We start from the raw sequence: 25,096 nt of genomic DNA on the forward strand, positions 1-25,096 counted from the left end.
AAATTGAACTTTATTGTAAAGTGTTACCATTATCCTATTACGATTTAATATAGACCCATATGAAATGGATTCAGATCCTGCATAATGCAACAGGACGCCTGTTTGACTTAATCAAATTTTAATGTTCAGCATGCTTGTGATAGCCATTTGTTTTGCTGTTTAGATTCCAGCTCTGCACATTATTTCTAGCAAGATTTGATTCTGATCAGCAGTGAACTAGAACAAAGCTAGCAATCACCACCCTGGTATTTTGTATAAACAAGAATTGTGTGATTGCGCACGTACTGAAGCATAAGTCTCTTATTCCTGCCATGTCATCTTTTGATGAAAGCTGAGATTACTGTGCATTTGTGAGGTGAATTAGTCTGCTTACAGACTCCACATCATGCATCCTTTGTAATCCTTGACTTAATTCTATAGCTCAGGCTTTGTGATCTCTCTGTCTTGAGATAAAGACAGGGGTCTTTTGTCATACGGGGATCTGCATCAGAACTCCTGTGACGCAGCCTACAGTATATGACATGCCTCAGTCATACACGTCCCTCTTATCCCCAGTAATTCCACTGAGTGTTCAGTAAGACCAGGATTTATGCGTGGGTTTCTGACATTGTATTTGAAAAATGTACATCATAATTTCCTTTTGTACAACTAAATGTCCTGACAATGTAGAACTTACATAATGGAATGCCTTTTTAGGATTATAAAATGCGTAATTTCAAGTCTGACTTTTGATTGGTCATTTATAGTGGTGCAAAAAAAACAAAACAATACAATGCAGTACAAAACAGCTATATTTAATGAATGAACCATTATTTTTGTTATCCATCCTGTTATGTCAGGTTCTATATCTTTTCTATTGCCTGGTATTTGATATTTAAATGTTTTGACCCTTTTTAAGATTTAGATAACTGTAACCATCATATAGCACTACTTTAAAGGAATAACAAAATATATTATGGCAAAGATTTGACCCATTAAGATGAGCAGTATTCCTTTTAAGAGCTGTTACTGTTGATTAATGTCACAATGAAATGTGTGCAGTAAACCGTTTCAGATATAGTATTAGTAGTATAGATTTTTGTTATCAGCCATAACATGACAATAATTATTTGCATGAAACAACCAAGCAACGAGAATTATATATATATATATATATATATATATATATATATATATATATATATATATATATATATATATATATATATATATATATATATATATATATGACTTCAGATGCAAAAGGCTAAGTGTCATCTGAAATTTTCTTCTAAAATTAGCATTTTTATCAAGCTCGTATATTTAAGATTAGTAATTTCACTTTATTGACAATTAATAGGTCATTTTAATTGCCATTAAAGTAAAATAACTGAACATAAACATACAAGCTTGATAAAAATGATCATTCTAGAAGAAAGTTTCAGATGGCACTTAGAGGCTTTTGCATCTGAAGTCTTATATGCATATATATATGTGTATATAATATAGATTAATATAAAACAGTTGGGACGATTTCCTGTTTTTAGTCAGTCCTTATACTGTCAAAACAGTGTGAACAGGCTCTTCTGTGGAATAAGGGCTTCCTGAAACCCAATGGTTTGTTGACACGTCTTCCTCTGTATTTGGTTTAGTGATGCTTGTGTGTGTTTCCCCAGTATACACATGAGAATAAAGCAGTCATCTAGGACAGGTCTCATCAACTGCAGCGTGTGTGTTTGTGCCTGCCTGTGTCTAATTGCCCATGACTTTCCTGTATTTTGCTTTCAAATAAGGCTTGTTTGTATATTCTTTGGAAAGATTGAAAGATATGCTAAACATTTCTGCTTTCTTAAATTAGTTTTTTTCCCCACCTATTGCCAGTTATGTTTCTATCTTGATTGTGCAATGCAAAGGATATGTAAACCTCCCCAAGCATTCATGTAAAATCAGTCTGTAATCCTGCACGGCAGAGCCAGAGCTTTTTTAACCTGGTGCTTCTCAGTTAGCGGTGAGATTGTATCTCATGCCCTTGAAAAGGCCACAGATATACAGTTTGTGTTGCTTCCTACCTCCTGCTGTGTGTGTCAAAGGGCACAATCACATTGTCTGTCTATGGCTCCTTTATACCTGTAACATGCATTCCATGTCCGGATAACATCTGAATGTTCTTTAGCTGCATTGTATTTATCTCCACCTGTGCAAAATTGAAAATGGCACATAATGCATCAGAGGCTGTGCTAACAAAATACTACTTAATTTACCAGATTTTAAAAGCATTGGGGGATGATTCACAAGGTTTTATCTATCTATATTGCTTGTTTTGGATAGAAATTGTCCTGTCACACTTCACTTTTTGTTCTGTTGACTTCCACTCATACGTATGCGAATGCAGGAGACCAAACACAAGCTCAAGCGAATTTAGCTGTGATCCAAAGTTGCGAGTGACCTGGAATTTCATATCACATGAAGACATGTGAACAACAGAACTATACATCATGACTTAACAGCTGAATTAAAAGAACACAAACTTTGCTGCATTACAAGAAAGTGAACCTAAGTTGATTTATTCTGTTTGTTATATGTTGAGTTTGTCTTAAAATGCCATATAACATGACCGTTGAAGTGTCCAAAAGAAATGTTGCGTGCTCAAATACTGGTGTGACCGCTGCTTAAAGGATGCTTAGGGATTAGAAGTGAAGAAGAAGAAAAAAACTCTAAATGCTTAATTTATGCATCACGTAAATAATAGTCAGTTAGATTATTAGAAAATAATACACACCCAAGGTGGTAATACACGTTGTTTTGGAATTGGCATCGGAGGCGTGCAGATGCATAAGAAAGTAGTCCTGCGCTCTGGTGTAAATTCCACAACATAATTTTAGACCTGTAACGGAGGCTTGAGCCATTGATAGCAGTTATTAATGCAGTTATTAGAGGGAGAGAGATTAAGCATGTTGTAGTGCAAAAGCAGTGTATCAAAACAATAAGCAGGTTTGTTTCAGATTCTCTGTGATGCAAGCCAGAAGATGGTTTCATGTGAGCTCAGTGGCAGTGTATTTTTGTCTGTGTGTGTGGAGTTAAGAACCCTGCTATCAGCCATGCGCCCCACTAGTCACTGTCTCCAGGCTCTTCTGAGCTTCCTTTAGAGAGAGAGAGAGAGAGCATCAGAGGTCTGTGGAAACACTCAGAATATAACACATTGCAAATACTGATCCCTCAGCCTGAGGATTCCCCCAAATATTTATCCCCATTATGCATGCAAGAGAGAAAAAGAGAGGGAGGAAGGATAGGATATGGTGAAGACATTCAGTATGCTAATGAGGTTTATTCCATTCAGTTGCAGTAATAGTCAGTAATAAGCCAGATCAGACTTTTAATATGTAAAAGCAATGTTAAAAATTCAAATCAATAGTATTTCAAACTTTCAGGGAATGTCAATGAAGCAAATTAGTTTTTTAAATTCATGTTTGTATATTTCACATATTAACCTGTTTCTATGTTTCTCTTAAAAAAAATCTCACTGGAAGTTAGGTCATCTGGGTACTTTTCGCGCTTTATGTACTCGGACATACAACTCCACTCACATATTGTACTGTTTTCTGCCTACTATGAATATAGGGCAGGCATATTCAGATGCAGGGACTCACTTGTCACCATAATGTAACCTGCAGTAAGACTCAAGAGTCACAAATAAAGCGCATGACGAAAGGAATAGGGAACTATAACATCTCTTAAACTGAATCCACAAAGAATACTCAAGAGATAAATGTGAACACAACCACCTTAAACACTGCCAATACCGGACAAAGGAACATACTGTAATGAAAAATATGGGGAGCGTAATCCAGGTGAACAGAAACAGGTGTGTGTGGTGAAAACTAATGAACAGCCAGGGAAACTAACTAGGAACTAATGCAAAACAGGAACAGAACACAAAGTTTTTACCTATTCAAGACTTTTGAGCGATAGTGTTTAATGCATAATTCTTAAGACATCATTACATAACAATCCTAATTCTTAGTTTTTGAAATAAATTTAGAGTCATACACACATTTGCAGGTGTACTTTTAACAGCAGGAGCCTCCTGTAGACTGATTGAATCATAGGTTTCATGTTTCTCTGCACAGACACGATTGATTTGCTGATGGAGACAGTGATCTACAGATTGTGGGACTGTTGTTTTGTTGTGGGTCTTTTCAGTGACCGGTGAAGCAACGGAAGGAGCAGATGGCTCATGCCCATGTCCCATTCTTATTGCTCAGCGTGAAAATCTGGCATTAGATCATCTCCGGTCCATAAAGCCCTGTATCTTATTTCTTTTTAGTCGTGTTGTCATACGACCACATTGACTGTCTTGTGTTCAAAATCTCAAAATTTTAACCTAGAAAAAATTAAACGCATTATAAAATGGAAATATGTAAAATAATAATTTTAGAAATTAGACATTTGATTTGAAAATAATAAATAAATTCAACATTCACTCTAATTGTTGTGCTGATAATAATATATGTAACGTTTTTTTTTTTGTGGTCTAAGACTTTTAAACCCTACTGTATAAACAATTTTGAACTGCAGATAATTTTCTATCCTTCTTGCTGCACGTGAAGTTTTTATTTAGCTTGACCTTTTCTCTTTGATAATCTAAAAGGCTTCACTCTGGTTCTTGAGTATTTTGTGTCAGAAAGTAGAGGTAAGAGAGGAAACTCAAGCCTCTCTATGGGAGCTGCTTCTCGCTGCTAAATGAGATGGCCAGAAACTGCGAAACTTCATTACTTTAGTGCTCTGTACTCAAAACTATTAGAGCGGTCAGTGTTCAGTGGCTTTCCTATTAGACTTCCGATTAAATCTACTTAAATTGCCTTGGTCGTCTCACCGTGTGTACACAGGCCAGGCTTCACCGCAGGAGTTATGGAGAGGGAGATGTTTTCACCAACCAATTAATCACATCTCTAGAGTACATGGTTTGGAAATAAACAACCCCCAAAGCCCTCAATCTGGAGACTAATTCTTTCCTCAACAGATGGCAGGAGCTCGTAAACACTTTTTGAGGGAAGCTTTGAGCAAACCTTTGCAGTGAGGAAAGCTGCTAAACTTTGACATAGGTAGCATAGATGTGATGACAGGGTGTCTTAGCTAAGAATGCACAGGTGTTTTTCTTCACCCTTTAGCTCATTGACCGATGGAAAAATATCATTTTAGAAAGGGAAGGAGCATTTTTGGCATTAAAAAAGTATGACTGTACATCTTTGGGTTAGCAGTAAATCGATTCAAAAGTGATTTTTGCAAATTTTAAACAATTTGACCTAATTCAGAAGCGTTTCCTTATAAGGGAGGCGGTGAAAAAAATTGGATGAGAAAATGATCCATATTGCAAAAATAAAACACCAATATTACTAAATGTCCAACAGCGACACCCGCAGGTAAAGTTACATTGGGACTCCATGTCTCTCTTGCCTCGACTTTTACCATACCCCATAAAGTGTGCGCTGGGTTTAGTGAGGGGTTATTGAGGATTAATGGGGGAACGTAACGTGAGAGGAGGTAATGCCTCCATCGCGCTATGATTGGATATGATTGGTTATGATTGGATATGATTGGTTTGTGTGATAAATTCCATCCTCTTGTTTTCGTGCGCGTATGTGAATCAGTCTGAATGAACAAAATGATGGCGTTAATGGGAAAACTAATTTAAAAAGTAAACAACTCAGCCACTTGGATATTACTGCGATCACATCAAAATCAAACTTGAGATGGCCTGAAAATATGAAGACTGTGGAGGGTTTTAGTGAGCAATCAGCTTGGTGAAATTAAAGGTAGGCTATACATCTTCGTGTCTTTGACCGGTGTTTACAGAGCTTGATAACTGATAAGTTGACTATTAAAAATAATAGCTAAAAATCAGTTCTCAAATAAAATTTATTTTTTAGATTGTTACAACCTTATGTCCACCAAAGTGTTTTTTTTTTGTTTTTTTTGTTTTTTTTATGGCTAGCATATTTTTCCAATTGTTTTCCATGGGAGCACCTCGTTTTTTTAACTGGTCGCCGAGAGTTGAAGAATGTTAAATTTTGGGTAAAATGCAGCGCTCATCACTGTCACTTTTTACCCTGCCGTCCAAATACACAGTGGAGGAGAGGTGGGGCAAATACCACACCGATCAACTGTCACTTTCTGCTTGTACAATGTAACACTTGTGCAGATATTTCGTATCATAACAACAAGCAAAGCGTCTCAACTGAAATAACTCTGTGCTGCCAAAACGCTCTCAAGCTCTCAGAGCTAGGTGTTTTCAGCTGGGTAAAAACGCTTTGGTGGACACGCGGCCTAAGTGTAATGCATAACACACATTAAAAAACCCGAAGACTTTGCCTCCTCATTTTAGAACACCACTGCATGCCACGGTAGAATATATTTTAAATTTGAAACACTAATGATTTAGAATTCATTAAAATTTTTGCCATTTTAAACTGATTATTGAGCAACACAACTTATGTTTTAAGATGTATGCATATGATCTGGCAGGATGTGTAATTAATGCAGCTAGAAACCAAATTAATTGTTACAAACTATGAAACATAGAAGATTTGTAAAAAAAAAAATGTTTTGCTCATGCTTTATAAATGTCTTAACCTGCATGGCTGTGAAGCATTGCCCTGATAGTCTATGAAGTGTTGAGGTGGTCACTGTGGGAATACTTAGACGATGACTCCAACCCACTTGAGTGTTAGAAGAAAATGGAAAGGATCAAATACCCTTTATCTCACTCAAATTGGAAATGGCTTGAAAGCCATCAGTGACGGCCTTCAGATGCGTCTACAGGGAGACAAGGATAGCCTAGTTAGAAGAGTAGAGAGAAACCAATTCCCACTCATTTTATATTCTGAGTTATCAGTATCAGTGAGTTGCTCAAGGATGGTTAGAAAATCCAACGGATGATAGAATATTACATTAGTTGCATCATCCGCGAATGGTTTTGTGGATCCCTCGCTTGCTGTAGAATTACACAAGGTGACCATGCTATTGACTAGTTTAAGGGTGTGTTCACACTTGTAGTTAGGTTCTCTTGGTTATTTTGGTCCGGACAAAATTTATTTTTATACATTTTAGCATCCACACTGTAATTTATTAATAATTAATACCGACCCTAAAGATACAAAACAAAAAACATGTATATTTTGTGACAGAACTTAATGAACATCCAAAACAATGCTGTGCACTGGGCTAAATGCTCTTGTTGCATGTGCGTACATACGGTGGTATTTTTACCAGCCAAAAACTCACGAAGAGTTTAGAAAATATGTAAAGGTGTCAAAACAGCTACAGGAATTCACCTTTGGCTAAGCCACACCCTAGAATGTAGATTGACCAATCACAGCGCAGCCAAGAACGAGCTCCCACAGCGGTCCGACACTTTTTCACAGCGCTCCATTGACTTTAACACAGGCGTCTCATATGTTTGGTCTCGGCAGGCTATTACCGTCATAGTTTTATCAAAAATATGGTTAAACGTTGTGCCTGGGGCATTTGTAACACAGATACGTGTTTCCCAGAGAGGTTGGAGGGGGTGTCCGTTTTTTCCCCATCCCAAAACCGAAGTCAAATCCTGACAAGTGTCGTCTTTGGATTAAACTGTGTGGACGTCTTCACAGTCAGCGAACCCCTCAAGGATCAACAAGCACACAACAACAAGATCAATTTAGCTTTTAACCTTACTGTGAAGTTATAGTTAGACAGTTTTATGCTGGTTTAGGTTATGATTTCGGTTCTCTGCCCTAATTGTTGATACGCTAGCACACGCTGCTAAAAAATACAACTTTATACTCGCATAGTCCGTTTGCTTTGTAATAACGATTATGAATAGAGACCTACCCAGCTTTGCATGAACAGTGTTGCTCCTTGATATTGTTAGTCCCAGCCTCCGTCTCGATTAGGATATCCTGTGGTTCATTTTTTGACTGTGACCGTTATGCTTTTGCCTCTATTTGGATGCCTTGTTGCTGCTTGCGTTTCACCGTATGTCTTGAATATAGCCTTCGAACGCATATTGCAGCCCATTTTGCCTACTTCTATCGGACACTTTATTTGCTGCTTTATAAAAGTTTGATAAAATTTCAGTAGGAAGAGCTGTCACAGCATAAGCCATGTTGATACCAAACCAGAGCCCAGATGAAGTTGACGGACGTAGCAACAGTAACTAAGGGGGGCGGGGCTTAGCCAAAGGTGAATTGCAAGAAGACAGCGGTTCCGGTGCCTGCACTAAACTTTAATGGTCAAAATTGCACTATGTAGAGAAAAAACAGGTATGCTTGAGCATTGTGTTCCTTTTAGGGTCGCATCTTGTTGACTTCATGTCCTGTTATTGGTTAGTTTAGATGTATTTGGTCCATGTTGCATTCATAGTTCAGTCGAACCACACCAGAGTTGGTTTGGAAGCGGACTTCCCTTTTCAGAGGCCTTGGTCCACTTGTTAGGTGCGCACCAGGGTTCAGATGGCAGCGATCACACTTGTTCAAATGAACCGCACTAACAGAGCAATCGTGACATGGTTAGTTTTAATCAAACCAAACCTGCCAAGTCCTAAATTTTAGATTTTTAAATAATATATTGTTAATTGTTAGTTCATCATCATCATACCCAATGCATTTATTGTTGTTATCAAATTGAATATTATTGTAAAGTATAACAAATCACTCAATTATGCTGTTATGCTGTAAACTATTAATATGGATTTAAGAGTCATGAAGTGATGTGTTAGTATTTGTGTGAATATATTCTTAGATCCCGATAACTTTAAAATTAATGAGTTTATTTGCTCCTTAATGAGCTTGTCAATTTAATGGTCTAGGATAATGAATGGCAGATATCGACGTTGTCTAATTAAACCGGCTCACTCAGGTTCTAGACCTCATTTGAAAAACATGACAAATGTTGGCAATATGTAAACCAGGCCTTGGCTAAAACTATTCTAATATGGTGATTAGAAATGAACCATTAAAACAGATTGCTTTTCCCATCTGCATGGATTGGCCTGCTTTGGCAGACTGCTGGATGCAGAGAGAACACAAGACTGGATTCACTTTTATCATGAAGCAATGCTCACTTTGCTGGGATAGTTTTCTTATCGTGAGATAACGGTTTTGGCAGAAGCTTTAATTTTCTTTCTATATTATGTTTTGTACTGCCTAGTGAAATTCATGAAAGTGAGTGAATGCAACACAGTTGCAACCTAATTGTATTGCAATTTGATTTGTGAAAGGGAAGTTTACTTAATACATTTGCATTGAAAATTAGACTAACTGGACATATGGAAATCCAGATCCAGACTGACACCAGTGTTATTTTTGTATTATTTATACTATTATACTGTACATACTACTGTGGTGAAAAGGAATGGTCAGTGACAAATTTTGTGTTTCGCAAATTTTGCTTCTACAGTTTTTGTGGTGTTGTTGATTCACATTGCTTCTGATTGTGCAGAGTAATCAGATGATGCATTGTAAATAATTGTTTTTGGCCCTGGCACAAAATGACCAGCATAATTTCACTAATCATATCATAAGCTAGTAAAGTGTGAACAAGTATTAGTCAAATAAATCATTCTGATTAGATTATAAGAGCAGGTTGATTGATACAATGATTGGAAGCACGTCTCTCCTTTTATGTTCTTGTGTTAGCAATGGTTACCTCCAAAGAAAGACAGCCATCATCGCTTTGCATCAAAATGGCTTTGCATGCAGGGAAATTGCTGCAAAGAATATCACACCTGAAAGAGCCTTTTACTGGATTCAGGACATCCCACAGTGTCCAACAAGCGCCAGGAATGTCTCCTCCTAAGGAAAGAAGAAAAGGTGAACGCTACCATGAGTCCTGTCTCGTGCCAACAGTGAAGCATCCTGAGACCAGCCATGTGTGGGGTTGCTTTTCATCACAATTCTGCCCAAAAAACATCGCCATGAATGGTATCAAAACTTCCTGTTAATTCTCCCAATGACCCAGGTGCAATTGGGTGATGATCCTGTGCATTTTCCAGCTTGATGGAGCACCATGTCACAAGGCAATGGTGATAATGAAGTGAAATCATTCTATTTAAATGTTTGATCTGTGGCCCGGCAACTCCCCGAATCTTAATCCCGAACCCGTGGTCCATCCTCCGAAGACAAGTGGACTAGCACAAATTGTGATAAAGTCCAAGCACTAATAATAATAAACGGAGCAATTCCAATAGGGTCCTCACACCATCAGTGCGCGGGCCCTTATAAGGCAAAAATGGATCACCATTAGTCAGGATATGGCCTAGAAGCTGATATCCAGTTATGAAGAAGGGTCACTAAATGTTGTAAATATTATTAAATATTGTTTTCCAGTATACCACAGAAACGTGAACAAATAATTAAAATCCGAAAGCGGCAAACTTTGCGAAACAAAATTGATGTCAATGCCAAAACTTTTGGCTACTATTAACATTTGGTATTACTATTAGTATTTATTAATAGTTTGAATTGGATTCTTTAAAAATATTTAAAAATTTCAGTTTTCATTTAAATTTTGAAGTTATAGTAATTGTTATATGGTTTTTATTCGTGTTTTTGTGTTTTATTGTTTATTTTATTTATTTATTTTTTTATTTTTTTTTTCAGTTACTGAAAATGACTTTTACTAGTTTTAGTTCGACAAAAACAACATTTAGCCCATAGTGAGCATGTAACATTTTCCTGCGCATCCATTCATATTTCATTTTACAGTTTTCCAAGCAATTAAATCTCTTGCTAGATGTTTCTGCTTAGCCGTATTGCAGTGGAGCTGTTTTTAGTGTCAAGTGTTTGTATCTCCTGATATGGCTAGCATCATGTTTGTCTTTTGGCATAATGACCTTTCGCCACACATAGTGTTACACAGGGATCTGTCATCTCACCATTATACTGCTGTCCAGCGAGAAGAGACAGAGGACATTAGATAAAATCTAGACAGTGTCCTTGTTCGGACAGACTATATTACAGTATGTTATGAGTTTAGGCTTAATTATTGACAAAGCAATGCCTTTTTATGTCAAGATACAATAGTCTTACAGCCAAAGCTCATGCTATGCCCTGTGAAACTAGTCAATAAAACAGCCCAGCCCTGTTCATTTATTACCGGTGAGATACAGTAATATACAGCGTCATTAAAAGGGCTATTTCCCAAAACAGTAACTAAGTCAAATGTAAACAGGATGTTAGTGTTGCATCATGTTTTGCAAGTATTGTTATCTACATAGCACATACAAATCTTTGTAATCCTCATAGTACTCATAATTCTGTCATATTTAATGTAAAGAGGCCATACCATCTATCCAAAGAGCCACAACTGTGAGTGAAATTCAGATTAAAATGATCCACATCATGTTTAGTCATTGTTTGTTTATTTTGCTATTGTTCATAATTAGTGGTTTGGTGCTGAGATTGAGACTGAGATTGGACACACGGTCAGCAATCTCTTGATTTTTTTACCCTTATGTCGTGCCAATGCTATGTGACTTTTGAAATTAGATTTTTATTTTTATTTTTTATTATTAAAGAAATCTGATCCATATCTAGTAAACTTGCAGTCATGTCTTTCATGAGAGGGAATCATCAACAATTCAACCAACGGGAACATTTTGAGACTCAAAATCATTGTTTCACAGTTGAAGGTATGAAATGAGTTGACTGTCAAAATAAAGATGTTAGAACAGCGTAAAAAGCCGGAAAACAGTGCCAGAATCCCACCCGATGCTCAGACTTTACTGTTACTGTACTAAATTTACATATTACCCTTTTACTTTAATGCCGTTTCTGGACTTGCCGGAAGGGTTCATCCTTTTTACTGTATGTTGTGTTTGCGGTTTGTTTTGTTGGTTTCATTCTTCATTGGGTTGAACACCACTTTTATCTACAGTAGTTACACTCTTTTCTGTTGTGCTTTTGCATAGTAGCGTTTTTACAGTATATCATCTGGACTAGATTTTGTTTAAATTAAATCAGAATTCCCAGAACTACTTTTGAGTGGGTTTTATTTGATTATCAGCAACATTATTTCTTCTCCCTGATTTTGCTACTAAGAAAACCATTATAAATGGCCTTTTTTATCGGAGTCAAAGCCATTTCTCTGTGCTCATAGCTTGTAAACTCTCTCTCTTTGCGCACACAGTCAGTCCATGTCAGGTTGTTTTCCAGCTCCTCTCTTTTCAAGCTTCCAGTGCTCTTAATTGGATTTGCCAAGATGAAGGGTGACACAATTACACAGGCAATAGTCAATTTCACAACATGTGCTCAAAGAAGCACACCATTTTTTTTTTACAAGATCTCGTTAAATGTAGTCTAGTTTTTTGCATCCATATTAGTTATTTTCAATGAAGGAAAACTGGACTGTTTACATTTTATGTAGTTATGGACAATCCATCTCACTGATCATTCATTCATTGTTTGTACACTGTACAATAAGGTTCAGTTTATTCAGATAAGTTAATGCAGGTATCATAAACTAACAACAAATAATACTTTTCAATAATCCTAAAGAAATCTTTTACGGTTTCCACAAAAATATTAAGAAGCAATATTTTTTCAGCACCAAACCAATAATTATGAACAATAGCAAAATAAACATAAATTATTAAATTCTGTACAAATGAAATTTTTGTCCATTTATTAATTTGTGTTATCTAATCAGCATTTAACTAATATTAGCAAATTGAACATTTCACTGTATTGTAAAGTGTTACTGGTTCAGCTGTTCTTGAGTGATAGCAGTCCAAACACAGGTCTCTCGTCTTCGCCCACACTGTCAAACTTAGAGACATCTAAATCCTTGGTGGATTTGTTAAAGTAAGTCTCCTCATTAAAATGTCCTTTTGCATCCGATAGAGCAGACAGGAAGCCAAACTAACAGGAGGACGAATGTGCAGAAGACCCTGTTATTGTTGCATCTTCTACATTTCACTTTTTCATTGTTTCTTTAAATGCCAGACCACAGAGAACATGGTAATGTCTCGCGTCTCAGTAAGTTATGTAAGCAGCTTGAAGGACTTTTAATGGGGTAGGAAGAGCCGTGTGTGTAAGAACCGACCTCCTCGTTGGGCTGTTTTTAGAGGCACACAGTTTGAGTTGGGTGAGGTCCAGACTCTCGGACAAGCATGAATTTCCACCATTCATCATTTATGAATGATGATTATTACCACCGGCTAAATTTAGTGCTGTGTGTTTTCTCTCTAATGCATCCTCACTGTTTCTGGAGCTTTTTTCAGTTGGGATATCCCCAGATGGATCCGATCCCAGCTTGCTTTAACTCGAGCACATCCTGTGAGCTAGTTATGCAAGTCTGCAAGTTTTATTTGGATATGAGAAATGGGAAAACACCAGAAGCTCCTCCTCTTCTGCCCCACCCACACTGGTTGCCCTATTCCTAGACAGGCGGTGACCTGTACAAAGGGACGCACTGGAGGTCTTAGCAACGTCTTATGCAGTGGAGGGAGGGGAACACCCTGGATGTCCCATGTCATGAACAATGGGTTCTTCTTCATCTGGGTCCCCTCCCTATAGAACGGATCATGCCTCCATCCACCAGCCGACCACTCGGGAAGCCCTCGGTCCATGTGAGTAAATGAAATGAGGCGCTTCTACCTCTCTCCATCCGATAATCCCAAATTCACTAGCTGGGGGTTAGTAGGGCACATAGAGGTCAGTTCAGGATTTGGCAGGGAAAGGTGCCTGCTGCTATTTTTTTTTCTTAAATATGTCTCTGACTCGTCTTTTTTAGAGTCTGTGGAAGGACGATGTTTCGTACGTCTTCTCTCGATGACAGCAGTGATATAGAGTGAGTGACCGTGGCTATAGTACCTTCACTGAGATAATCTGCGTTATTCAATTAAAGTGACCCAGATTACAGCTTGACACACTCAAACCTGACACTCTCTTGTAAGTTGCTTTGGATAAGTGTCTGCTAAATGCAAATATGAATGTAAATGAAAAGGTGTGTTGAACGTTCCAGAGATTCTGTATATAAATGTCGCAGGATAGAAGAATAGTTTGAGATTTGACAATGTGAACATCAACTGTTTCTTGATAGGAGTAGCAATGCCCTACCCTACAGTTGCCCTGTTCAACTGGTTGAAAGTGTCAGAGCTTTGGTGAGTTTCTAGATTAAATAATGTGGTTATATAGAGCAAAATGATGTGGTCTTTGTGTGTCCTTTCCGCTTATTTGGCTTTTAGTTGTAAATGAAACCATATCTCAAGCTTGATTGATTCCCAAGTGTGTAATCCAATTTTACCCCTGACCTCAACTGGCACTTTCATTTAATTTACCATGCTTAATAATTTCAGCTTTAGTTTCACTAATGTACCCTGCACCGAACATTTGAGAAATATTGAGATATGAATATTGTATAGTTTAAGAAAGTACTTTTGTATGTCACAATTATATCAAACAGAATTCTACATAATAAAAGCTTTATAATAAATAATATAAACCTTTTTTTAATGCCTTTTTAAGGTCATAGTCTTGTGAAATATGTGTAATGTTTTTTAAATATATTTAATAATTTAAAGTAATGGTTTTATATTTTAATATAATATATTTTAAAACATAATTTATTCCTCTATTCCTATAATTTATTGTCTTATTGACAAATTTTCAGCAGTGTCACATGATCAAAAATCATTCTAATATGCTGATTTACATTTCTTATTGTCAAAGTTGAAAACAGTTGCACTGCTTAAATTTTTTTGTGGAAATTGTAACAAAATGTAACAATGTAAAAGTTTCTACTGCCACTTTTGTTCTAAAGACAATGCAAATTTTACTGACAAAACCGAATTGACTTGCTTTCATTTTGTGCTTTATGGAGATGATGTGTGTAATTCAAGAAAGAGGTGACTATTGGTAAAGAGAGAATTAGGCTACGTTTTGCCTTTTGTCAGCGATTCTGCAGAGTTTCGGAAATTATGTTTGTTAGCTGTATCCTATTGTTCTCTTTTGTAAACTTTGGGCAGATTTTCTTAGTGTCTAATGTCTTTAAAACCATTTGAAATCATCTGTGATTGTCTGATTTTCTGAGTTTAAATTAAGCATTTAAAATGAGAGTAAGGAGGCAAGATGAGATGCTCCAGATAAAGAGGAGGAGGATTGCATGTTAGTAGAATATGTGTAGGGAGGAGAATGAATGTCCCCTGCTTGCTGCCCCCATGTGAACTGCACTCACATTAGTGTGTGTGTGTGTGTGTGTGGTTTGAAATGGATCCTTCTTAATGGCTTAATGGATGCCATATAAAGCTGTTGTTGATTATAAAGTAGATGCTGAGACCGCTTCCTATGATTTTCCCATCGCATCTCTTCATTTTCTTGTCAGTTTTTAAAAATTGATCTTTAAAACATAGGGCCCTATTTTAACGATCTGAAACGCAAGTGGCAAAGTGCAAAGCGCAAGTAACTTTGTGGGCGGATCCCGGCGCTGTTGCTATTTTCCCGGCGGATAAATGACTATTGCGCCCGACGCAAATCTAAAAGGGGTTGGTCTGAAGTAGCTTCATTATTCATAGGTGTGGTTTGGGCGTAACGTGAAATAAACCAATCAGAGCGTCCTCTCACATTCCCTTTAAGAGCAGACGCGCTTGTTCCATGGCGGATTGCTATTATAACGGCGGATTTGCCAGGCGCACGCAGGAGCGATTCACAGCCGAGGAGGCCGACGTTCTCGTCAGGGCCGTAAAACACAGAGAAGTGACATTGGGGATGATGGGAGAAACCCACCCAAATTAGCTTCGGTTAAACAGGCATATAATTTGGGTAGTAGCCTAAATGTGTAGCCTAATCTAGATTTTTTTATTTTTTTATCTAGATAGATCTTTTTCACATCTTCACGGACACAACAATGATTTCCCTCGTGTGTTAATATTTTTCCTTGTTATAATGTATGATTTGCAAAAATGAAAACTGCTGCATCTGTTTAGGCTATATTAGAGAATCAAAGTGGATGCGGGTTAACATTATGGCCAAGCACGCGCCCTTAAAATACCACATCACTAACGCGCAACGCGCCACTGTCTTTAGACTGTTTTTTTCCTGGTTAATGGCGCAATTGCTTTCTAAAACTGGAAAATAGCACCATTGAAGTTTTGCGCCGGAACACGCCTCCTCTTTGCGCTGAACCGCCCCCGCGAGCGCAAGTTCATTTCCTAATTTACCGACGTGCGTCTGTGGAGGGAAAAGTCCGCTGTGCGCGGGTGCAAAATAGGAATGATACATGCGTCGGTGTTCAAAGTCAATTGCGCTGGGTGCAAGATAGGGCCCATAATGTGTTTGATACAATGGCAGTAACAAGCAACTTGACAACATCTTAAAAATGTAGTTGAGATGAGGCACAATACAAAAGTATGAAGCAGTCTACTTGCAAATTGCATGTGTGAGATCTATGGGCTCGGGGTGAAAAATGTCTATGCAATCAATGTGACATTTTTCTTCATCACCACCAACTCCATCTTTGCTTGCAAGTTGCTTCAGCAAGTATTAAAAGGCCTATATGTGGTTAAAGTAATTGTGATGAATATCATGTAAATACACTGTAAAAAATGTGGCTGCGATTAGTTAAAATTTGTTGAGATAACTTAAATATCCAACTTAACCAAACTAAACTAAAGTTAACTAAACTTAATATTTTAAGTCAAGCTTGAACACATACTTTTTAAAGTTGAAACAATGTTGAATTTTAAGTTGTGCTAAATAATCGCAGCAATTTTTTTTACAGTGTACCGGTACTGTAATTTGAAGGATAATTTTAAATGTTTTACAGCCTATGTTCCCTATTCCTCTGTCACACTGCTTTTTCTCCCGGTTGTCATCAACTTCCTGTTGTCACTCCAGGCTGTTCCTCTCCATCTCTCTGTCCTCACATTGTGTCCGTTCTTAGTGTGGGATTAGCAGTGATTAATGAATCAGTCTGATCACACCACATCAGCAGTGAGGATTAGTCTCTGCTGTCCATTACTGTATGAATGAAGTTCTCCCTCATTCACTGTACTGGCTCGATATAGATCAAGAGTCCACCATTATACTAATTAACCAGATTATAGTGTTACATTCATTAAACACATTCCCTCATAATGAATGATTAACATGCTACATGTCCTTTAAAATCATGGTATTTTCTTATTAGTGTACTAGCTAAATAAAGATACATGTACAGTGAAAAAAAGATGCTTGGGTTGAACAGTTGGCTGTGAATACACACACACACACACACACACACACACACACACACACACACACACACACACACACACACACACACACACACACACACACACACACACATCAATGCTAGTTAAAGCTGTTATGTCTGGCCATAACAAGCATTAATGCTGTCTGTAGGTCAGAGCACATGCCCAGGGGCTTCAGACATTAAAGCTGTTAGCTGGATGTGTGATACTGTGAACTTCAGTGTATCTTGTGTAAGTCTTAAGAACATTTTTAATGGTGTTGTGTTTTACAGGTAGAAACAGCCACACACCAGATAGGTGTAAATGCTACATGCTTTTCTCATGCAGCCATTAGTGCTTTTAAGTATTTTATTGATAATTTATTTAAATTTGATTTGAGGCAGGTATGCATTAAATTATTCAAACGTGACAGGACAATTATAATGTTACAAAATATTTTAAATAAATGATGCTCTTTTGAACTTTCTATAACATTAAAGAATGCTGAGGGGGGGAAATCCACCAAAATGTTAAGCAGCTGTTTTTAACAATGATGATAATAAGAAATGTTTCTTGAGCAGCAAATATTAGAATGATTTTCACTATAATGGTCACAGGAAAAAATACATTTTAAATTATATTTAAATCGAAAACGGTTCTAAATTGTAAAAATGGTTCACAATATTACGTTTTTCACTGTATGTTTGCTCAAATAAATGCAGCATTTCTTTTTACTCACTTTTTAATGCCCAGAAAGGGTATAAATGTACAGTACTTGCCCAGTAATAACAATCTAATAAATGATATATTGTTGTGACAAAATCATTGATTTCATTTGTTTTATTTAATATACATTCTAATTGATTTAAAAAATGTAAACAATCTCTGAACGTTTGTATAAAGTATCGCTTGTTCATGTAGGTTGATGATATGAGCATGTCAGACTGTGTTAGCCATCAAAGGTACTGTTGTCACTTATAAGTGGCCACTAAATTCACATTTCATTGTTCCAGGGGACCCTTTAAGTAGATGGATACCAGAGAGGCCCTGGACCATTTGCTGAGGGGACCCTGCAGTCTTCAGTAATGTGTTTAAATTAGTGTCTGGTTTGAGACCATCTCTGAGCTGTTGCCTTTGTTGTACCTGCCTGATATTCAACAGGGCGTCTCTCTTTTTCTTTCTCTCTCTGTTGTATAGCTGATATGTTCAATTCTTTCTTTTATCACTGCAGAGCGTACACAATTGAAGTTTCTCTCTGAGAATAGTCATCATTTGTCCGTTCACCCTCTCACGCTGGCATTCTCTGACAGCCTCCTCTGAAATCCCCATCCCACTTGAGTCGGCTGGCAGCTCTGTTTTGTTCCCTTGCTGACTTGAATAGGTTTTAATGGTGTTGCTTCATGTTTGAAATTAAGACTCCTGGCTTAAGACAGCAAACCAGCCCTGTGACAATCGCCGCATCCAACATTTGCTCTGAAATCCAGGCCTAGCCAACATAATGTCTGAGCTCTCTGCAGTCAACAGACCCAAACATCTTTTCTGGAGGAGGCAGACAAGTTGTTTTGGCTGGTTCTCTTGCATGTGGAGTCCGAGTGCTTGACCTTTTTGTGGTCTTTTTGTCCACATCATACTTCTGAGATGATGGCAGTCTGGATTCCTGCTGTGGAAAAAAGGGCTGTAATTCTTGTCTTACTGAGTGAAGGCACTTGAGCTTGTCTGTTTCTCACGGTTTAGAAATCCCACGTTAACCATCTGTCTCGAGTTATGCATGCAATAATTGTAATTAGGAAAACTTGGTTAGAATGAGCATTGGCATACAGTGGGCAAAAGTGATGGCCGGAGGGGATATTTAAAAATGAAGAATACACTAAACATGGTTACGGTATTAAAATGACAAAATTATTTGGCAAGAGCAGCTTTTTTTTTTGTAACATTAACATCTTTAATGACAATTGTTATTAATTTAATGCATCCTTGGTGATTAAAAGTATTTTCTTTCAAAATGCGTATACAGTACTGCACACACTAACAATGCCAAACTGAAAAAAGATGGCTTCAAAGTTTATGTTGAATTTTGATATCAAAATTGATTTGATCAGTTTTCACACAATGTTTTCCCTGAACATAGTTGAGTAAAACCAGTCTTGTCTCAAGAAAGATCATAATCTAAGAGTCTTGATTTTTAGACTTAACACTATTTTGATAAAAACAAGTTACTGTAGATATGATCTTATTCACAACACTAAGTGCTATTTACCAAGTGTTATTAATGTACCAAGAGGAGGTAAATGAAATTTCATTTAAAATATTTGTGTGCTTATTGTAGTGATCATGGTAGCAGTAATTCATCAAATGATGGAGAAGAGTGTAATCATGCATATATCTAGTGTATTTATTAATTCGTCTTAGTAAATTGCGCCCATGCCCTGTTATTATCCATTTTCCATCATACAGATTATAAATGCTAAATCACCTGTTGATCACCTTCAAAATATGTTAACGTATACTATTTTGATGATACTTTCAGATTACTTGTGTGTCTTACCAGCAGTGCTAACATGTACTTTGAGAAGGAAGTAAAGCTCATGTTTCAGGATGGGTACCCAATATTTATTTTTAATAACGGGTTTTCGAGCGCATTCTTGTGTTGACATAAACTCATACTATTTACTCATACTCATACAGTTTTTTTTTTTTTGTATCACTCACAGGTTGCTTTATGCAGTAGGGAGGCTAGTGGAAGAAACGTCGAACGCTACAATACTGAGGTGAGTCCTACTTCATTGATAAGATCCACTTTATTATCACTGCCTTATTTTTACAATTATTTTTGACGGGTCCTTTTATGATATCACACTTTACACCTGATTACATCAAGTTGTTTGTGGATCGGTCTAAAAGGGCAACTTCTACTTCTATTAAACGTCTATTAAACTCTCGTACTGTAATCTGTCTAGCTGTTCCTCCATGTGTGAAATCCCATTTGTATTCATCTGCATGTACATTGGCTGTGTCCTCAATCACCGTACGCTCCAGCAGTTTAAAGCCTGTCAATATTCATCTCATCAGTGCTCCCACTCTCCCTCAGCGCTCACCAGCCTCTTAAAGGGAAAGTAATAGCTGTTTATGGCCTCTTCAGACGGTAGCTACAGTTTGTACAGTAGCTAGAAACAGTTTGGGTTTAATACAATTTTTTTAGTAGCCATTAGCCAAACCCCATGCTTAAGAAAAAAAGGATATTATGAAAAACCTCACAGTCATGTTTTCTGCTGGGTTAAACCACGACTACCCTTTACTGTCTGTAAAACAAGTGTTGATTTAGGCTTTGCTACTGGTTTCACTACAGCTGGTTAAGGGGCAATTTTGTAAATGTATAAACAAAAAGCAAAAGTGTGATTTACAGCCTTTGTATGATTTTAATGTTTTAATTCAATGCACAAAACACGTTTTGGACAGCCCAAACTGTTACTAATTAAAATTGTATTAATGTTTACTAATTTACTGTTATTAATTTACACTTACTAAACTAATACATTTATTTATATATAAATAATATATATAATTTTATATAAAATAAATGTTATCTTATAAAATACATTTATACATATAAAATATATACCAGTGTATATATATTCACAGTAATTTATCAGAAAACAAGACTTAATATTGTGTTGCTCAACTAAATGTATCCTATTTTAAGGATGCCTTGATTTATTTTTTTTCCTGGAATGTGACAGCGTTTTTCCCCCTTTAAAAATGAAACATTTATTGTGTTGTCCTAAATATGGATGATCATATAGTTAGTTGCAATTGCTTTAGCATTTTTGCCATGACTCAATAAGAGCACTCACTAGTTGAGAACCACTGTTGTAGGCTGCAAAAAGATTTTAAAGTTTATGGTGACACACCATTTATTATGTTCTATTTCGAAGCACATCTTTCTCCCTGTGTTTAGTCAAGCGATAGTTTGCTGTTTATCTTGTCTAATAGCACATGGTTCCCGCTCTAGATCACCACCCACTGACTGATACAGCACTAGAACCGTTTGGGCGCTGTTCCCTCACAGTTTGCATCAAAGCTTTGGTGTTGAATTGAAGTGAGAGGAGGCAGAACGTGGGCATGTAGCGTTGCAGCCGTTCACCTCTCCTCCTCCTGTTTTCCCTCTTCACATATCCTTCACTCTGCTCTATGAATTCCTCCTCATCCGGAGGGACTCTCTTTAACAGCCGCATAAATGCACTTTGCTTCTACAAGGACGCCTGCTTGAGCACAGCTCTGCCAGTGCAGGAAGAAAGTGTGTGTGTGTGCGCACTAAAGTCTGCACACTGCATACAGATGTCACGGATTGAAATGGATATCCAGCACCTGGGAGATCAACTGAAGCATCTGTGAATGCAAACTCAGTCTCACAATGAAAAACACAATGTGAGTTATATTCTCTTTAGCATGAGCTGACAGGCCTGTCTAGAATAGTTTAGAAAGTCAGCTCTTGCTATAGCCTAAGAATGGGGAGGAGATGGGGAGAAATCGCGATGTAACGGACTAGCCTCGAAAGTATTTAGCGTGATTTGAGAGCTAAAAAAGCTACGTTTAACATACAAATTTGTTCATACAGATTGTGTTAAAAAGGGTTTGATGTTAGCATGTTGCTTACTTATAAATGTAATGCATTACAATATTGCATTACTCCCTAAAAAAGTAACTAATTGTGTTACTTCGTTACTTTTTTTGGAAAGTAATGCGCTACATTACTTTTGCGTTACTTTTTTCTCACCTGGGCTTTACTTGCTTGTTGGTGTTTTAATAACAACAACAAAAAAAGTTATATTTTTGGCAAATGTAAAGGCCCCTTTCACACTAATATTGAAATGAATAAGCCTCAGGCTGAAAGAAATGCAAATTCATGCCTGTACAGTAGAGTGCGCAGTTAAAAATAAACCTTTCAGCGGCTCTGCCATTCTGGATTGGAGAAGAATAGGATACAGGAGAGGAAAGTTCAACACGCTTACTTAAGGAATAGAAATTTTAAAAAATTAAAAACACAGATGTGGTTTATCTAAAGTCATGTTTGCTTATTAGTATGGTTGAAGTGGCTCATCGATGGTCAGCAGCAAAGACATTGGTTAATAAATTGAGATTAAATACATAAAGTATATTTGTGCAATTTAATTATTGCAGGTTTGCGTAATATTCTGAGATTGCATTTCACTGTTTTTATTCATGTTGAGGAATACTGAATCTGTTTTTGTGCAAGTGAGATGAGTAAATGCATGTTCACATTTATTCTAAAACTACAATAACCATCATGTCCACACAGCACACACAACGCCTCTGCACTTACTCACAATCTCTCTCAACATAGGGACAGAAGAGCTGTCAGTCAATAAATGGAAAAACTAAGTAACTTGCGTTACTTATTTGAAAAAGTAACTCAGATATTTTGATATAAATTTACATTTAATGCATTACTTTACTAGTTACTTGAAAAATGTCATCTGATTACATAACTCAAGTTACTTGTAATGCATTACACCTAAACACTGGTTAGACACAAAGTGGGCCAACTCTCTAGAATTAGCATGATGCCCTCACACAATAATTTGTGAGCATAAAAAAATAGCGCCTACAGATACTGGTTTAAATAGTTTTTTGATTAAACTGTTTTTATCATTAGATTTCAGTATTGAATTAATTATAAGCATACTCAACCATACTTTTGCTTTATCTGCCATCTTGGATTTTCTTTGCCGCAAAGCATTCTGATATTGCATTTCGTGCAGGATTCGTGTTATCCTGCTTTAGAATTGGGCCAAAAGATTTTCAAAAAAGCTAGAATGTGTGCACTTTTTTGCACACTTTCTGTGAAATTATGATAATTCTGTGAATATACAGAATTATCTAATCTCATTATGTAATTAACACACTTCAGCAAACAGGAACTAAAAGGTTTTCCAAATTAGCCAAATTAATTTGAATCAGATTCGCCCTCCTATCTAACTCTTTTAAGTTCCAATCATAAGAGGAAAAAACACACAAACAAGAAAACATTCATAGATGACATAATTGCAGGTGCAGGTTCCATTTGGGCCTAGTGATTCATCTCTTGTTACAGAGATCTGCGTGAGCGGCTAGAGTGACACCCAACACCGATTGCATGAGAAGATATATGGATAGAAGTCATTTTAGGGCATTTAAGACTTGTAGCATGTAACATTAGTCTCTCACTTTCCGTGGTTGCGAAAGAATGTGTCTGGATGAGTCAAAATCTCTATTTTTAAAGATGAACCAAGAATTCTCTTATGGTGTCTCACTTACATTATTATAAGATATCCATCTGCCCATGAGGAAGTAAGTCTCAGGATCAAAATAGGATTTTTTTTTTTTCTGTTCAACACTGGCATTAAGTGGCATGAAGAAAATTGTATATATTAGCTGGTATATATATATACATTTAGAAATTTAGCTGTGCGTGTTTGCCTCTACTCACTATCATGTTGTTTCCAGTGAACGTAATTGTTTCGTATAGTGGTACGCTCCTGCACATGATTTTGCTGAGCGCACTGGGTTTTGACAAGCCAAGGGTGTGTGTCTCCTGGATGTAATATGCAGTGTTTGCTACATTGCACTCTTGTAACGATTCATTTCAGATGTGCTTGTAGATAGTGTTGGAATGATTACTGAACACATTTCTGCTGAAAGTGACACATAATAGTATGAGTGTTTGTTTCAATTTGACTGGTAGCTACAGTAAAGAAAAGTAAAGACATTTATAATGTTACAGAAGATTACCATTTCAAATACATTTTGTTCTTTTGAACTTTCTATTCATCAAAGAATTCTGAACAAATGTATCACAGATTCCACAAAAATATCAAGCAACACATTGATAATAATAAGAAATGTTTCTTGAGCAGGTGTGTGTGTTTGTTCATTGTAAACCGGCCTGGATCCACTGATGACATTGAGATAAAACTGTATGGAAGTAAAATCATGCCAAATGTTTTTGAAATAAAAAGCCTGCATTTTTGGCTGAAATTCAACATGGTTGTATATTTAAGCTGTGAATATTTCAATTCAAAACACATTTTCATTAATAAAAATTAAATAATCCATATTCACCTTTCATATTTCACTTCCAAAATATTAAAACTGTTTAAAAATACAACCTGTAATATTCAATATTCTGCAATTTTCGGTCCATTTTATTTCGTTTTACAAATTCAGTGGTTCAAATCCGACAGTAAATTCAACATTGACATCCAGGAACTGCAGGAAAAGCAGTAGATTACCGAGCATAATCTCCATCTGCTGTTAGTCGACCTCACCAGCAGGTGGTGCAAGTGCGTATTGTTGACGAAGACCAGAGCAACAGTTAGAGCAAGCCATTCATTCATAAAAACAGATTTATAGAAATGTAAATTTGTGATTATTATGAGGGCTGTTTTTATGTTTAATTCAGTGTCTTCACGGTCCCTGTGCTTACATGCATCTTTCTCTACCGTGAACGAGATTATAATGTTATTCTCCCGATGCTGATGTACGGAACAAATGTTATATTTTATCTCTTGGTTGTTTAGTTGCCTTAACTTTATATCGCGGCGATGTGCTGCGTGGGTTTATCTCAATAATTCAGGATTGCTGAGCATATAAAACGCGTAGTTTAATGGACTAATACAGTGAGATACAAAAGAACAAACTCGCACAGTTTATACAAAACATAGAAGGGGGAATCTCCTCAACCACCCCACCAATGTGCAGCATCCACTTGGATGATGCGACGGCAGCCATATTGCGCCAGAACACCCACCACACACCAGCTTACTGGTGGAGAGGACACAGTGATGAAGCCAATCAGTATATGGGGATGATTGATTAGGAGGCCATGATGGACAGAGGCCACTGGGCATATTT

The 25,096-nt window shown here is 36.9% G+C and overlaps 1 protein-coding gene across 10 annotated transcripts in view; it reads left to right on the plus strand.

Annotated features, from left to right (window-relative positions):
* Positions 1–25,096, plus strand: part of camkk1a (calcium/calmodulin-dependent protein kinase kinase 1, alpha a) — a 96,107-nt gene that overhangs the window by 18,308 nt on the left and 52,703 nt on the right. For 5 of the 10 annotated variants that reach the window (XM_079607544.1, XM_079607538.1, XM_079607542.1 and 2 more), the window contains exon 2: positions 19,897–19,953. The gene's annotated coding sequence lies outside the window, so the exon portion shown is untranslated. Of the gene's footprint in view, positions 1–13,391; positions 13,586–13,749; positions 13,807–13,896; positions 14,120–19,896; positions 19,954–25,096 lie in introns of those variants that run through there. The other 5 variants (XM_079607536.1, XM_079607543.1, XM_079607539.1 and 2 more) reach the window with 4 other exon arrangements.

Source organism: Phoxinus phoxinus, assembly GCF_949152265.1.
Source record: "Phoxinus phoxinus genome assembly, chromosome: 3".
In the NCBI taxonomy this organism is placed as follows: Eukaryota; Metazoa; Chordata; class Actinopteri; order Cypriniformes; family Leuciscidae; genus Phoxinus; species Phoxinus phoxinus.